The sequence below is a fragment of the Sitophilus oryzae genome, unplaced genomic scaffold, assembly GCF_002938485.1.
Source record: "Sitophilus oryzae breed Bouriz unplaced genomic scaffold, Soryzae_2.0 scaffold_1017_pilon_pilon, whole genome shotgun sequence".
NCBI classification, from domain to species: domain Eukaryota; kingdom Metazoa; phylum Arthropoda; class Insecta; order Coleoptera; family Curculionidae; genus Sitophilus; species Sitophilus oryzae.
In genome coordinates, this window is record NW_022145635.1 from 303986 (window position 1) to 319630 (window position 15645).

Below are 15645 nucleotides of genomic sequence, written 5' to 3' on the forward strand. Positions count from 1 at the left end.
GAAACGGTTTTCCAGCCGTACCAAAGTTTATGGTACGAATGATTGACACTCAGTGATGAGGGGTTCTAGTGTTTCCCGATGTTCCCCACAGAATCTGCATTCGCCCTTGTTTCTTATCTATTGAGGTGTTCATTGAGGAAACAGTGCCCTGTTAAAATCTCCTTGACAGTTCGAAGACTGTTCTTTTAAATTAAGGAAAATCTTTGATTTTTCTCAGACGTAAGTCCTAAGAAATTAGAGGTTTAGACCGTTTGGAGGATTCCCATTTGACGATGGAGTCTTCAAAGTTCTTAAGTTCTGCTTGAAGTCGGTTTCCAAATGGGAAGCAGAACGGAGTGTTTGAATATTGTGACAATTACTTGAGTGTCAAGTGTCAGTAATCTGCCTCTCTTAAGATGGATTTTCATCAAAATAACTAAATTACAACTAGTTTTTTTGCAGAAAACAGAAGCAGGTCTTCAGACTCGCAAACAAACTCGAAACTGGAACTCCACCAAAGGGACTGAAACCACGTTTTTATTTAAATGTGTTCTAGACGAACAGTTTTTTTATTCTATATTCTCTTAACCAAATCACGTTTTTTATCTGAAAAAATAAAAGAGTTACAGGAGCGAGACGCTTTTGAAAAACGCCCAGTACACCAACTGAAAAATGAAATGCAACTATTAATTAAATGACCGTATTATTTTCCAGAAATTACAGAACAACTCATGCAGAGAAATATTTCCGTAAATATTCAGCTTTAAAGTAAACTGCAATTCAGCTCTTGCTGAAAATTCCAGCAACTATTTAAACGGAACCACCCGATTTTCTAATTTGTTCTCGATATTGAGGAAAATCGAACAACAAAAAAGAGAAGCGAACTTATTCCGAAATTTAAATTTCGAATATCATTTAAAACTAATATAAAAATTTCAGAAGCAGTAAAAAAAGAAACGGAAAATATTTCTTTAATTTTCCCGAAGCTTTAGAGACTTCTTTCTTCATCGGCAGAAGAATTTAAGCAAAAAATATCCCGGTCGATAAACAAAATATAAATAAGAAAAACTTCGAAGGCTTAGGGCTAATGCAACAAGAAATAGTAAAAGAAAAAGAAAGTAAAATAAAGGCTCTAGGCATAGAAACCAATCAGTAAAGTTTTATTGTGATAGAGTTTAAACTAACTAGACAAAGAACTTTTCAATTAGAGACAAAAAGAAAAAAGATGCAACGTACAAAAGAAACCTTTAGAAAGTTGTTTAGAATTTGCTGAAACTTTTAACGATTTTTAAGTCATTAGACCTCAAAAACAAATACTTTTTCTCAATTTTCTGCTCATTATAATCCTAAGTTTAAGGTCTGAAAAAAGCCTGAGCAGATATAGGGTTAAATTTTAATTAAATTTTGTAACAGTGTCTAGAGGGAAATTTATTCCATCTTATTTATTATTGATTCTACAATTGGTTTAGTTTAGATGTAGTAACTTTCAAAGAGTATTAGTTGCGAAATATACAAAAAAAGACTGTAAAATAGTTAGCGGTACAGGGTCCGGCAATAGTGCGTCGGGCATCTGTAGCTCCTAGAATAAAAAACTTGAAAATTTTGCAAGTGCAAACCTAAAGTATGTACAAGGATGCATTGCAGGAAAATATTATTATTATTATAATCTATAGGGTGGCTCAAAAAAGTATGAGTAGATCAGGATATTTTTTTTTAAATAGAACGCCCTGTATATTATTGTATTTTTGGCTTAATCGTAAAATATGAATAAATATATTTTGACAGTTTCAGAGACATTATTAAATAATTTAAAAAAATCTTATTAAAAATATTATTAATAATGCAAGTCTTACTTTGGTACAAATATCGTAATCTTAAATTATACAGAGTGTTCAAAATTCTACGCCAAACTTTTTAAAATATAAAAGAAATTTTCTTTGTTTTTTTTTAATGGAACACCCTGTATATAATTTTTTTAGTAAAGAAGCTCGTTTCTCCAAGTCTTGACTACATTGTTGGAGTATTGCCGGTAAAACAGAAATCTTTTATTTCCTTTAAGTAACGGTGACAGTTGACAATGATGTTTTATGCTAACTTTGGTAATTACATCTTCGAGCAACCCGATTAACTTTTCACAGTAATCACAGAGAAGAACAATGTACCTAATAATGTATACTAAAATGAGAATATTTATTGAGAGTCACGTGATATGTCAAATTTTTATCCTTTTGCTGGCCGATGCAATTACCGAACTGGCCTAAAATATAACACTAACTAACTAGAAAACTAAGTTAGTTTTCTTTGCTTATTATTTTTAAAAGTTTTGTGTTTTGGGATTGTGAGTGTTATTATAGAGGACTTTTTGTTTTTATTGCACATAATGGACACGTTTAAGATTGTGGCGGTAATAAAAAAGAAACGCATTGAATATTTTTTCGTTCCCAACCAGTGGGAACAAGGTTATGTGCTATGACGTAATAAGCCATTATGACCTATGACGTAAGAAGAAATTAAAAAATTAATTTTTAAATTGCCGTATGTCTGACTTTCTTCCAAGTCAAAAAACTAAGTTACTTTTACCTTTGAAGCATATAATAGCGACTTATGAGGTCGAAATATATTAAATTTTCAACCTAATTCGAACTCCTCCAAATAAGGTCTAATTTAAAGTTATTAACAACTAAATTTTAACCTAACTTGAAAACCAAACAACGCCTTCGACGTCCGAGACAAATTTGAGGTTATAATAAAGTAATATTTGACCTACTTTAAGTCCCTGTAGTCTTAATGCCTTCAATAGGACCAGTAACTAGATTTGAACAATGCCAGCTAACTCCAACGTTGCTACTTTTCAAAGGCATAATTTTAGGTTTTTATTAACTAGTTTACGACCTCATTTTTAGATTTCTTGCACTTTATTCCCTACAAGAAATTTATTAGGTATAAGTAAAATTCAACCAAATAGTGGTTAATTTTCCGTGGTCAATGGTTTTTTCTCCTTCCTATGCTACTTGGGCACCCTGTATGGTTTAAGATTACGATATTTATAACAAAGTAAGTACAGACGATCTAAAGTAAATACCTAATATAGTTTTGCTTTTACGACCGTTCTTGTATTTGCCACGCCCTTTCTTGTTTGAAGTTCAATAAAACACAAAGTTTACTTAATCTGAATAAGTTGCATAGAGGCCACTAGCTTTTTAATTTTAACAGTCGGGTGGTCGGGGTTCAAAGATATTAATAAAAGGGCGCCACGAGATTATACTCTATGAACTCGGCATAAAAGATGTTACTATTAAGTAGACTTCAACACTAACCTCGAACTGTTGAGTGCAACTATCATGAACTTCAAATCTCACTATAATTATTTGAACTTAAGTGACTCTAACTTAACTATGAGACTAGACTGCAAATAATACTACTAAAAATATTTAAGCAATTTATTAAAATATGAAAAAGTTAATATATATAAAGTAATGAATGAAATATAAGAGAAATGAAATGTGTTAAGAAGTTTAAATCGAAAGGTTGGAAGAGAAAATGGAATTTTAAATTAAATGAAATAACTAAACCTATGACGTCAAACCCCCTTATCTAACAATACTAAATACAATCAGGGTGGTTTATACCCATAAATCAAGTCTAAAATTATACTAATATCTAAACGATCTTACTCTACAGTCTTGAAATTACTTGAAACTTCCTCCAGGTGAGCTACGGTGTATAGCTATGGGGTGGCTACAGCAGGGTACAGCTGCTCGGTGTACTGTCACTGGAGCCCACAGATGTTAGCAGACGTACGGATGCCAGCCAGGTGTAGGACTTCAAAAGGTGAACATAAAAACCCTAAATCATATTGGTTGTCTTAGAAAAGAGCCTCAATTATAGAACAAGGACTATCACAACGTGTAGGAGTTAATAAAGGTAATAAAGAAGGACTAATCAAATCTGAACTTTACCTCAACGAGGGTTTATGATGTCCAACGGGTAACTCTACACACGGGCAACAGGAACGGATGGAATTCTGGACTGTTCTGTGCTGTACGGTCTGGATCGGTCTTCTTGCTCTACAATTACGAACAACCAAATAAGACTTAAGAAAGATAACACTCAACTAATCTTTCTACACCACGTGGGCGTGGAAAAGTCGAAAACCAGTCAACAATACGAATAAAAATCAGTTGAGCATTGACTTAGAATAGGCAGAAGAATTATAGCATACCTTGGAACTATTCGGGGACTTCTTGGGCACGTGGAAACAATGTCGGTGGAATCGGGATATCGGTCAGAAAAAGGCTATTTTAATCCCATTATGGAAACTGGTCGGTGGTCCATGTAAATCCCACAAAATACAACCACGTCTCTGACCAAATGTGTTCCGGAAGACTTAATCCTTCACTAGGAAGACCTACACCAACAGGGAATGCCAACTAATCACCAACAGGGAATGCTTCACGGAACGGCAGCCAGTTCTTCACGACGATATTCTGACGCTGGAGACACAAGAAGTGATGCAAGGATTCGATTTCCTTCACAAAATCAGGTTTTAACCGGAAATCTCCCTCCAGGATATAGATAGAGAACTATATATCTTGACTAGTCCAACTCAGAAAAAGGCATAAATAAAAAAAACGATGTTCTAGAATATTTTCTATTGTCATATTTCATATCCGGTCAATAAACGAACTTAACTCACAAATTCCCACAATTAAATGAACGAATTGCACACTGCGATCCACATCAAAAATAAACAATTTAACTACGAAATTTTATCTGATAATTATAAAATTTCAATAACCAAAACAAAGGATAAATAAATACAAAAACATCTGATTTGATCTGACAGTGACAAGTGACGGACAAAAGTGATGGTCAAAGATATAGAGAGATGGACAAAAATTCTAATGCTGGGCGGTATCCAGTGACAATATTCCGTGGCTCTATAGCGCGGTGTATATCGGGTTGCATAATCGTAAAATTTAAATAAAATAATATTTAACAATAAAATTATAGTAAACATGATGCAAAAATAATAGCTATTTGCGATATTTTATGAGCTAGCACACAGAGGTCGTTGCGAGGAAGTTTGACTGTTACAATTTTTAATAATTTTTTTTTAAAAGAGGCCCAAAAAAAATATATATTTTAGTTATTTATTAATATATCTCTGAAACTATCAAAACATACCTAAAAATATCTTACGACTATGTAAAGTGATCAGAAAGGAAGCCAAAAATGCAATAATTTACAGGGTGTTCATTTAAAAAAAATCGTCCCTATCCACTCACACTTTTTTGGGCCACCCTGTAGAGGTTAAATTATTTTCCTGAAATAAATCCTAATATATACTTTAGATTTGTACTTAAACAAAATTCCTAAATTTTATATGTTGGAGCTACAGATGCCCGTCGCACTATTGCTCGACCCTTTTAAATCTTGGTCGAGAAAATAAAAATCGAAAAAAAAATAAAAACCACGGGATAACTTAAAAAAACTTTTAATCATCTGCTTATGATGCTAACATATTAGTCCCCTATAGCGTTCCACCTAACTTTGTTCTTACACTCATTTTTTAATCTTTTTACGCAAAGGTCTCAGTATTGACTTTCGATATTGTAGGCTAGACAAAAATCTGGTTAGGTTTTAGAGCTCGGATTTAAAGGGACAGCTGTAAAAATAGAATTCTATCTAGGCAATCTACGGGGCCGATTGTGCGAATAGCTGCATAATTCTGGATTGATCGATAACTAGAAAGAATTGAATTTCGTTTCCGCGATAAACGAGCGACTGGCGCTATAAAATGGCGATAAGAAAATGTTTAAAATGAAAGCGAGGCAGTAAAATTACAATGTTGACAACGCTGGTGTTACTTAGAAAGACAGCAGTATAGCTACAGCTAATTCCAAGGTTTTATGGTATATAAGAAAAGCCTAAGCTAACTTGTAACGTTAAAATCTATGCAGGATTTTACAAACTTCCAACTTCCTTTTAAATTTGCAAATGAAAGATTTTAGTATTTATATAAAATATATTATCGTTCTATAAAATAAATTGTCAATATTGAAGACGGATATCTGATATCTGATCAGTCTTTGAGTTTGATTATTGTTACCAAGAGTATTATATATTACAGGGGAAATAAATGTTTTTTTTTAATATAAATAAATAATAAATACTCTTTTAAATAGGTCTTCGTAGAAAAAAAAAACAAAAACAGTAATATTTACACAGCTTCTCAATGCTGAAAAAATTAGACAAAGAAAATAGAAGTCAATAGAATAGAAGAAATGGAAGAAGGGAAAAAAAATTTTGACATTGTCTTACGGACAAGTGTCCAAGATATGGACTATTTTTCAAGGGCCTAGTAGTGTTCTCTTGTGCCACTATCTTATGGACGGATGTCCCATGGACAAGTGTCCCCAGTAGGATTGATTTGTCTTACACATAGAGTGCCCCAGCGTGGATGTGGCTTGAGCCCCGTGCTGCTTCACCCCCATTTCTAAGCCTGGATCGCCGACAGACAGTACAGAGATGCTAGCCCTCCTCGCGCTGCTATGTTTGAAGCAGGGTTACATAAAGGAACAGCTAAGTGTATATTTAAGTTCTAGTTTTGCATTTAACATCTAAAATGTTTTCAGTCTTAAACAGTAACGTACATTTTAAATAATATCGTACAGACTATATTTAGTGGTTACATTATTAAGAACATTTATGTCGATTCAGTAGTTACAATGTGATTTAGATTATAGGTTTCATTATATTACGCCTTGTAATAGTATTACTTTCTATAGATATTATTATTGCGCTATATTAACAGATGAATAACGAGACATAGATTCTAGAATCTACAGGTTGCAACACATCAGATTTAACACCGCGTAAAATTTAACAATTTAAATAAAGTAATGCTACTTTTCTTATATTTTCTATAATGTTACACGCATTGTATTTTCTCATAGTCTTTTCATAGAACATATTTACATACATAGTTTTACTCAACAAATAACCACTATAATAATTATTAAAATTGTACAATGATATTTACCATCAGAATTCATCATGAATAAATATAATCATTAGTTTTAAGTAATACACAACTGTGTTTTCTTTCTCTGTACATGCCTGGCGCCCTATATCTATATATCTTTTGTTTATTATTATTGATTAATTTTCTCTCTAGTGAAATACCTTATCCGCGACTGCTCTCCGATGAAAAGCTGCCGTTCGCAGTGGTAGTTGTTTAAAAAACGCTACACATAATTTGGCTGAGTCCTCCTACTTTGAGTGGCGGCCCACCAAGGGATAGAAGATAATGCAAAAGCAAACGATCTAGTTTGAGCGAAAAAAAGAGCGAACATTCCACTAACTGGACATGAACCGTTCTGCTTCCCAAGTGGAAACCACCTTAAAGCGGAGATGAAGAATCTGTATTGGTTCAAAAATGCAGCAACTGGATGGTAAACAGCAACATTTTTTTTTTGTAAAATTACTAATTATAAAATTTGTAAAGAATTTAGTTATCTATATTTTTTCATAACCAAAAAACCATTTGGCAAAAAATATGAACAGGACGCAAATCGCAGAATACATAAAACTTTAGATGACGGACATTTTCCGTATCAAATACAGGGTGCGGCAATTCCAAATAAAAAAAACTTGAAAATTTTGTTTAAGCGCAAACCTAAAGTATGTTCTAGGATGTATTTCAGGAAAATATTTTAACTTCTACAGGGTAGCTCAAAAATGTGTGAGTGGATCGGGATTATTTTTTTTAAATGGTTAAAAACACCTTATATATTATCGCATTTTTGACTTTCTTTCAGATAACATTACATAATCCCAAGATATGAGTAAATAGATTTTGATAGTTTCAGAAATATTAATAAATAAATAAAAAATATATACATTTTTTAGCTTTTCTTAATAAAAATATTAAAAATACAAGAACCTGTCCTGAAATCAAAACTATATTAGGTATTTACTTTAGATGGTCTGCAGGTCCGCACTTACTTTGCTATAAATATGGTAATTGTAAATCATACAGGATTTTCAAAATTCTACACCAAACTTTCTAAAACACCCTGTATATTATTTTACATTTTTTGAATTTAGAGTATTTCAAAATTTTTAAGGGTTTCTCAGATATTCGCGGTTTTATATTTCATATGGCATTTTCCACAGTAAATTTTTATCAAAACCACCCAATGATTTTACTCGCGTATTTTATCATTGAAAGAGCCATATGAGATAATACCGCGAGATAATACCGCGCTACGAAACCATTAGAAATACTTTTAATATCAAAAATATTCATTTATCACAGTAATATACAGGGTGTCCCATTTAAAAAAATTAAGAAAAATTATTTTATATTTTAGAAAGTTTGGCGTAGAATTTTTAACATCCTGTATGATTTACGATTACCATATTTATAGTAAAGTAAGTAAAGACTATCTGAAGTATATAGGGTGGTGACAATATCGATGCTCAACATTGGCATCTCAGAAACTACGAGAGGTACGAATTCGGTTAAATTGGACAAAAAAATGGTTAATTAGAAGTTTGAGAAACACCTATGAAGAAAACCCCGGTATCTTGATTAGTTTCGGATTTATGTCAAAAAAATGAAAATAACGCTTATTTTATATGACGATATATTCAGAACTATTGTATCTATTGCAACTTAAGTTGGTATATAGTTTTATATTTTTGAGAGTCCCCTTTTTTCTAGAAAAATATTTTGGACAGATCTTCATTTACAAATTCTGGTACATTTAATAAAAAAAAATTAACATTATTATGCAAAAGAAAATCCTCATTTAATTAGAGAAACCAGACGACAAATAAGATATTCTTTGAACGTCTGGGCTGGCATTCTTGACAATACAATTTTAGGTTCTGTATGGACCTGTATTGAATTCTACTATACAATTTTTGTGCGTCCAGGTTTGACACTTAGAATAAACAAAAAACAACTTGCTGAGATATAAAGTGTCAATTGGATTTCCAAGGCAAATTCTATTTTTTAGTGAATTTACACAATAATGAATAAAAATTAAATACCACCCTATAGACTTTTTTTCGCTCTATCTAATAGTATAAAAAATTAAAATGGCGGCCATAAGAAAACAAAAAATTGAATGTTGTTGTGCGAAATCTAGAAGGCTTAAAAACTTTCTGAAAACGTCATTTAATTGGTCGAGGTCAAAAATATAAAACTACCAACTTAGATTCCAATAAATACAGTAGTTCTGGAGATACTGTCATTTAAAATAAACTTTCTACAGAAAAGGGCGTTTCCCTTTAAAAGCGTCGAATTTGACCCACCCTGTACATGTGCAACTATCTCTATCTAGGTGACGGTCAAATACAAAAGAAAACGCTCACTATATAACAAGCGGCGCTGGAAAACAGGAGGAAATATTTCGAAACGTATAATAAAGCCCTCCCGTTGCGAAAACTAAAATCTATTGTGGCTGGGAATTCGTTTTTCACTGTGCAGGTAGCGAGGAGCTCCCCCGCCTGGATAGACTCAATTTGCGGTGACATATTCCATTTAAAGGCGGCCATAAATCTACGCAGCCAGGCGCAGCCGATAAATATGTATGAAATATGCCGAGCGTGTATCCAAAACCCGCGCTCCTTACTATATAATATACGCGGCCATATAATATGATTTTCGCGTGAGCATTCATAATTTCTTATGAAAATCGCTCCTTTTCTTAAGCAACGCTTCGACTCGGCTTAATATCTTCCTGGGCGAATCCATTGTGCCGTGTGGCAACTGCAATATATGTGTATATATATGTATGCCAGATATTCGAATACATGGCGCTAAATTGGGATATATATTTTTTCGGTGTAATATGAAATTCTGGCGTATCTACAGTTTATTTAATAAAATCAATGCTATTTACCTACACTTTTTTGAGTCACCCTGTAGAAGTTAAAATATTTTTCCAAAATACATCCAAATACATGCTTTAGGTTTGCACTTATACAAAATTCCTAAGTTTTTTATTATACGAGCTACAGATGCCCGACGCTTTATTGCTGGACTCTGTATAATTAATATTCAATCATCATCATCATCATCATCATCAGTCTCAGCTTATTCAACCATTTCCAATTATGCTGTAGCCTCCCTAATATGTTTAGATACTCTCTTTGTAGTTGGTCACAATGTTGTTTATTTTTGGCTGTGCGGGTCCAAGTTATCTCTGCTAATTTCCTATATCATGGCTAATTTCCTAATCTCAGGTTTGGTCTTTTTCTAGTCTCCTCGTGGGTACGATGCTGTAATTTTTTCTGATCCATCTGTTGTCTGTCCTTCTTGCCAGGTGTCCTGGCCACTGCCACTAAAGGTATTTGATTCTGAGGATGACATCTTTTGTCGTATGGACTTTATTCTTTTACAGTGTTTTTTGGTTATTTCCAGCATATTTCGTTTCGTTGAGCATTGTGCAACATACAGTTTTCTTATAATGTCCGTTTTAAAAGTCTAGGTTTCACATGCATATAAGTGGTAATACACATTGGTCACCAAATATTTAATATTACTAATTAAAGACAACTTTTAAATAAAATACATAAGAATTGCAAATTTAGTTTTAGTTTTTACCGTATATACTCGTACTATAAAAATGTTGCCCTTGATATAAAACAGATTTTTATTCCTTATAAAAGTATGCCATAGTCAAAATTCTTGGTAGAAATTCCGAATATTTGCGAGTCTGGCATTAAATAAAGCCAGAAAACATGTCTAGCGTAGGCTAAATACCCGCCGGAGCAGCGCCTTAATTCTCAACGTAACTATTTGCCAAAAGCTCGAACTTAACTTTAGCACCTCAAGTTTGCTTCGAGGGACTTGTCGCCAGCGTAGTCACTATCAAAAGAACGACTTTTAAAGTTTCCTCTCAAAGGAAAACCTGTTACGCTCACTTCAAAGGAAAATAACTTGTTTTGAGCTTGTGGTTCATCACTTGTGTTAGATCAAAAAATATGAAAGTACTAAGGAAATCATCATATGCCGATCTAAGTCCTGGATTAATATTTTGTACTGTGTGAGTACCTAATATGTAGTTTTGTAGGTCAGTCATCACTTTGTGGAAGAAACCTTTTGATAGGAACCAGAACTCTCTGCGGCATTACAAAAGTAGTCACGAGAATGGTCACAAAACGATGGGTGGACAACAAATCTCCAGAATGGTGAAGAAACTCACCATGGCAGTGACAGGCGAACAAGTTCAAAGTAGAACATCCGCCAAAATTCACGCCAGAGCATAGACAAAAAGACAGTTAAAACTGTGGTGGGTCTACTAACAGGGCATTATAAGCTAAATTATAGGCATTTAATGTTAATGGAATTGATGACATATACGGGTCCTGTCAATCTGAAACACATCTGAAAAAGAAACGACAGAACACGTTTGGTTTCTTACAGGGTACTTTAGTTAAAGGAAAATAAATCTAAAAATAAATACAAATTATGTTAAAATAAAACCTACCCTTATATTTTCTAGGTGATCTAGTGCCATTTCACTAAAAATCCAGTCAATGTTCTTTACACAAATTTTCCACGGTAGTATAAAAGACACTTAACTAATAATGTCACAAAAATATAAATACATATATACACATACACATTTCTAAAAGTTTTATTTTACATTTTTTTTGTATTTTAAGCTCTATTTTAAGTCAATTTTTTCTCTAAACGTTTTTCGAAATTTAAGCAATTGTTTGTCTATTTGAAAAGATCTATTCCAGAATCAGTCAACAAGAGTTCATCATTTATCCAGAACCAGAAAATTATGAATTATTACCTACACAAATTTCGCGCTGCATCTCAAACCCTCGGCTACGACGGTAAAGTAAAGCTACGGCAACTAAAACTCATTTTTTTTCGATATTAAAAATTTAAATATTGATTTATATCTAACCCAAACATTATACGTGATACGCGATAAACGATACAAAAACCTAAGTTGTTTTATAATTTGAGTTTTTATAAACACCAAAACTGCCCAAACGGCGAAATTTTTCGAGCGATATGACTGAAATCCTGTAATATATTTATATAGAAATAATGCACTCGATATTTCTTAGTCAACTAATAAACAATATTACAAATTACAATAATAACAGGCTGGTGGGGGCAATTTTTGGCCATTCGTTTCCTTGCAAATTGTTCGCAACTTTTCGATCAAGACTAAAATTCAATTTTTAAGTGTTCGCATTTTTGCGTATTAGCAAATTTTCCTGCGTTGACTTACGAGCGGATCGACAGCATCGTAAGGATATGTTTTTTAAGTGCGCATATTAGATTTGATAGTTCCAAGTTTGTAGTTGGGTTTAGGTGCAACAATAATAGTAATGGATGACATAATGAACGTTTTGGCCGTTCGAAACCTAGAAAATGCAGAACTGCAATACGCGCCGTAATGTTTTGCGCAATCCGGGGAATGCGTTCATAGAACTGAACCCAGGAATTATTTAAAACAGTTAGTACTTACTTTTCGCCAACTTTTCCAATTTTTCTCGGCTCCCGGCATACTATTTAGAATAGCTGTAATATCCTGCCAGTCCTTTGCGGCATCTTTTGTAGTGTCATGGCTAGTTTGCTTTCCACTAATTAAAAGCGGCCTCTTCTTTACAAATTCTATTAACGTTGCTTTTTGCTATTCTGTAACATTAGTTCCAAGTTTTTTTTCATTGTTAACCCACTTGACCAACAACATAACAAACCTCGATTATCGACACCAAGTAATGAAAAATCAACAAACAGTAAAAAATACGCTTAAACTGAAGAGAATTTAGTTTTTCTCTGTGAGTTGTCGACGTTGCCACAGCTCCGGCTCGTAATTTTGCGTACGCTCACGATGATCGCAAATTAAGATGCGAAGATGGCTGAAAAATTGAATTTTTAAAACGCATTCGTTTTCTAACACTCGCAAAGTTGCACGTTCGCATGTAGACGATCCAAAAGTTGCCCCCTCGACAAAGACAAAATCCGCCACTTTTCTATTGTCTGTCAGTAAACTACCAAATACAAGTGTATGTAAAGTGGCATACAATGGCCAATATAAACTATATCTATCGCATCTTAACCCATTATATTTTCTACACGTAGTATACCTTACCTTGTTGGCGTCACGAGCCGCGGCACTTGGAGTTTCATACGTGTAACATATAACGGGAACGAAGGACAAAATAAAATTTTGACCGACAGTAGAGAAACGGGGGAAATAAAATGTTTTCAAGCGATAATTGGACAAATTAGGAATAGTTTTGAATATTTTAGGATGAAAGAAACTGATTTACAAAAAGTATTATTTAAATAAGTTTTTCTAATTTTTTCCTCATTTTGGGGGGGGGGGAGTTAACCTCATGGTTAAGCTGCCACTGCAAGGAATAATCAAAACAAACCGTAAAAAAATAGAGTGATTAACAGAGAAAACTTAAGCCCGCGTAGCCAACAATAGACAACCAATATTACAGAGTATTTAAATATGTGAGGGAGGCTACATCATAATTGGAAATGGTTGAATTAGCATGCAAAACATTGTAATCTCTTGAGTTTACCTCAACATGGCTGATAAAATTGTATTTTATGTGAGTGATTTCTTCCCATTGATATAAATACAAATCGGTCTTAATTTTGTTTTGACCAATATTTTTAATTAACCAGATTATCTAGTGAGTTTGTTCGCATTTGCTGTTAAAACGTAGTATATATCTAGAATACGAGGACCACCATTTGTCTCAATCCAAATTCCGAATGACACAGTTATTGTTTCATAGTCCCAATACAACGATTCCAACAAATGACTTCATGTTTCAAACCGAAGCAGTTTTATTACCACAGAGTATTATTTCGATTTGAACCTCGGCTCTGTTTCGACGGTGTCAGTTTATTTAGGAGATGTGTCATGCTAGCGACAGTCCCTAGCCCGTAAATATAACAAGGTTGACAAGGGTTCGACAGAGGTATGATAGTTTGCCGCAAAAATCATATGAAATATATTTCTGGAGAAAAATATGATATTTCTAGTGCAAAGATTTTTTCTTTTATTTTATTTCTAGGGCTTGTTTTTATTTATGTCGTTTTTATTTCACGTTTGTGGTTGAGAAAGTGGAAATACAAAGTGCTCGTTACTTTTAGTCTTCTATTGATATTTTAAATTGCATAAAGTACCTACTTCATTTTATTTGTATATTTTTAAATTCTTTCTCTAGCTGTTTTCTAAGTGACCTTTATTACCACAGATAAATAACATAAATAGAAAATCTTTACTGCACAGTGTGTCCCAAAATTGGATTCTCTCGAATACTGTAAAAGCTTTTTTATTATTGACTTTATTATGAGAAAACGGTTATGAGAAAAGTGCATTATCAATAAAAAGTTTTGCTTGTTCCAATATGGTTAATCCCGTTTGTACTTTTTCAAATTTCCTTAGATTTTAAAAAACATTAAGAAAAACATAAAAATATGGTTGAAGTCCTAAAAGACGTTTTCATTCTTTGATATATTGTTATTGATAGAATTTTGATTAACGTCATATTTTTTGCAGTTGATACCCTAGATTTCAACACTTTTCTTGACTTATATATAAGTAAGTATAATATATATATAACTCATCATATAGTCTCAGGGCTTTGACAAAATCCAGTAACTGATACCTTGGTGTTCATGTCCCTAAACCATTTTTTAGTAGTTTCAGCTGAATGGCATGCCCCGCCATCCTGTTGAAATAAAAAAATAATAAAATTCATATCCGGGTAAAGGTCTCTCGCACTTGGCACAAAACTGTTTTTCAAAATTTCTATATATTTGACACATTAGTTGTGCCTTTCTACCACCTCATACCTTCGTAGACCTATTGCAGACATAAACTCTAAAAGCATAATGTCTTTAGGAAATTCCACTGTCCATCTTTCATAAAGGTCATGCATGCGTGCAGATGTAATTCTTGAACTTGCAATTTGCGATTAGAATTATCAGCGTCGGATTGGAACTTCTGATGTCACTAACTACAAAAATTACATTAAAGTAAAATATTTAATTATTTCCTAATCCGACCCTAATAATTCCAATCGCAAATGGCAAGAGCTCGAATTACATGTGCACATGAGCCACGTTAATATCGATATAATTAACACTGCTAGAGTGTCTATTTGATAAAGATTGCCTCAAAAGAACAGTGAAATTTCCTAAAGGCATTATGATTTGAAGGAGTATGTCTAAAATAGGCCCAGAAAAGTATGAGCCCAGAAAAAGTTTTGAAAAATATTCTTGTGTCAAGTGGGAAGGACAAAGGTCCTTGTAACCAATTGTTCTGGTAAAGACCAGGACAATAATTTTATATTTCAACAGGATGGCGGGACATGCCATATAGCTGAAACTACTAAAAAATGGTTTAGAGACATGAACATCAAGGTCCCCTCATGGCCTTCGCACAGTCCGGACCTTAATGTTATCGAGATATGTGGCATAAAACAAAACAAAAATTGTACCACGATCTCCAAGAAACCGTTGCCCATTTGACGATGATATTAAGTAAATTATAGCAAATTTTTTACTCTGGCGTAATCATTAATAAAAACAATGCCAAACAGGCTTGCAGTGGTTGCAAAAGTTCATGCCGATGTAACGCCATATTAGAACAG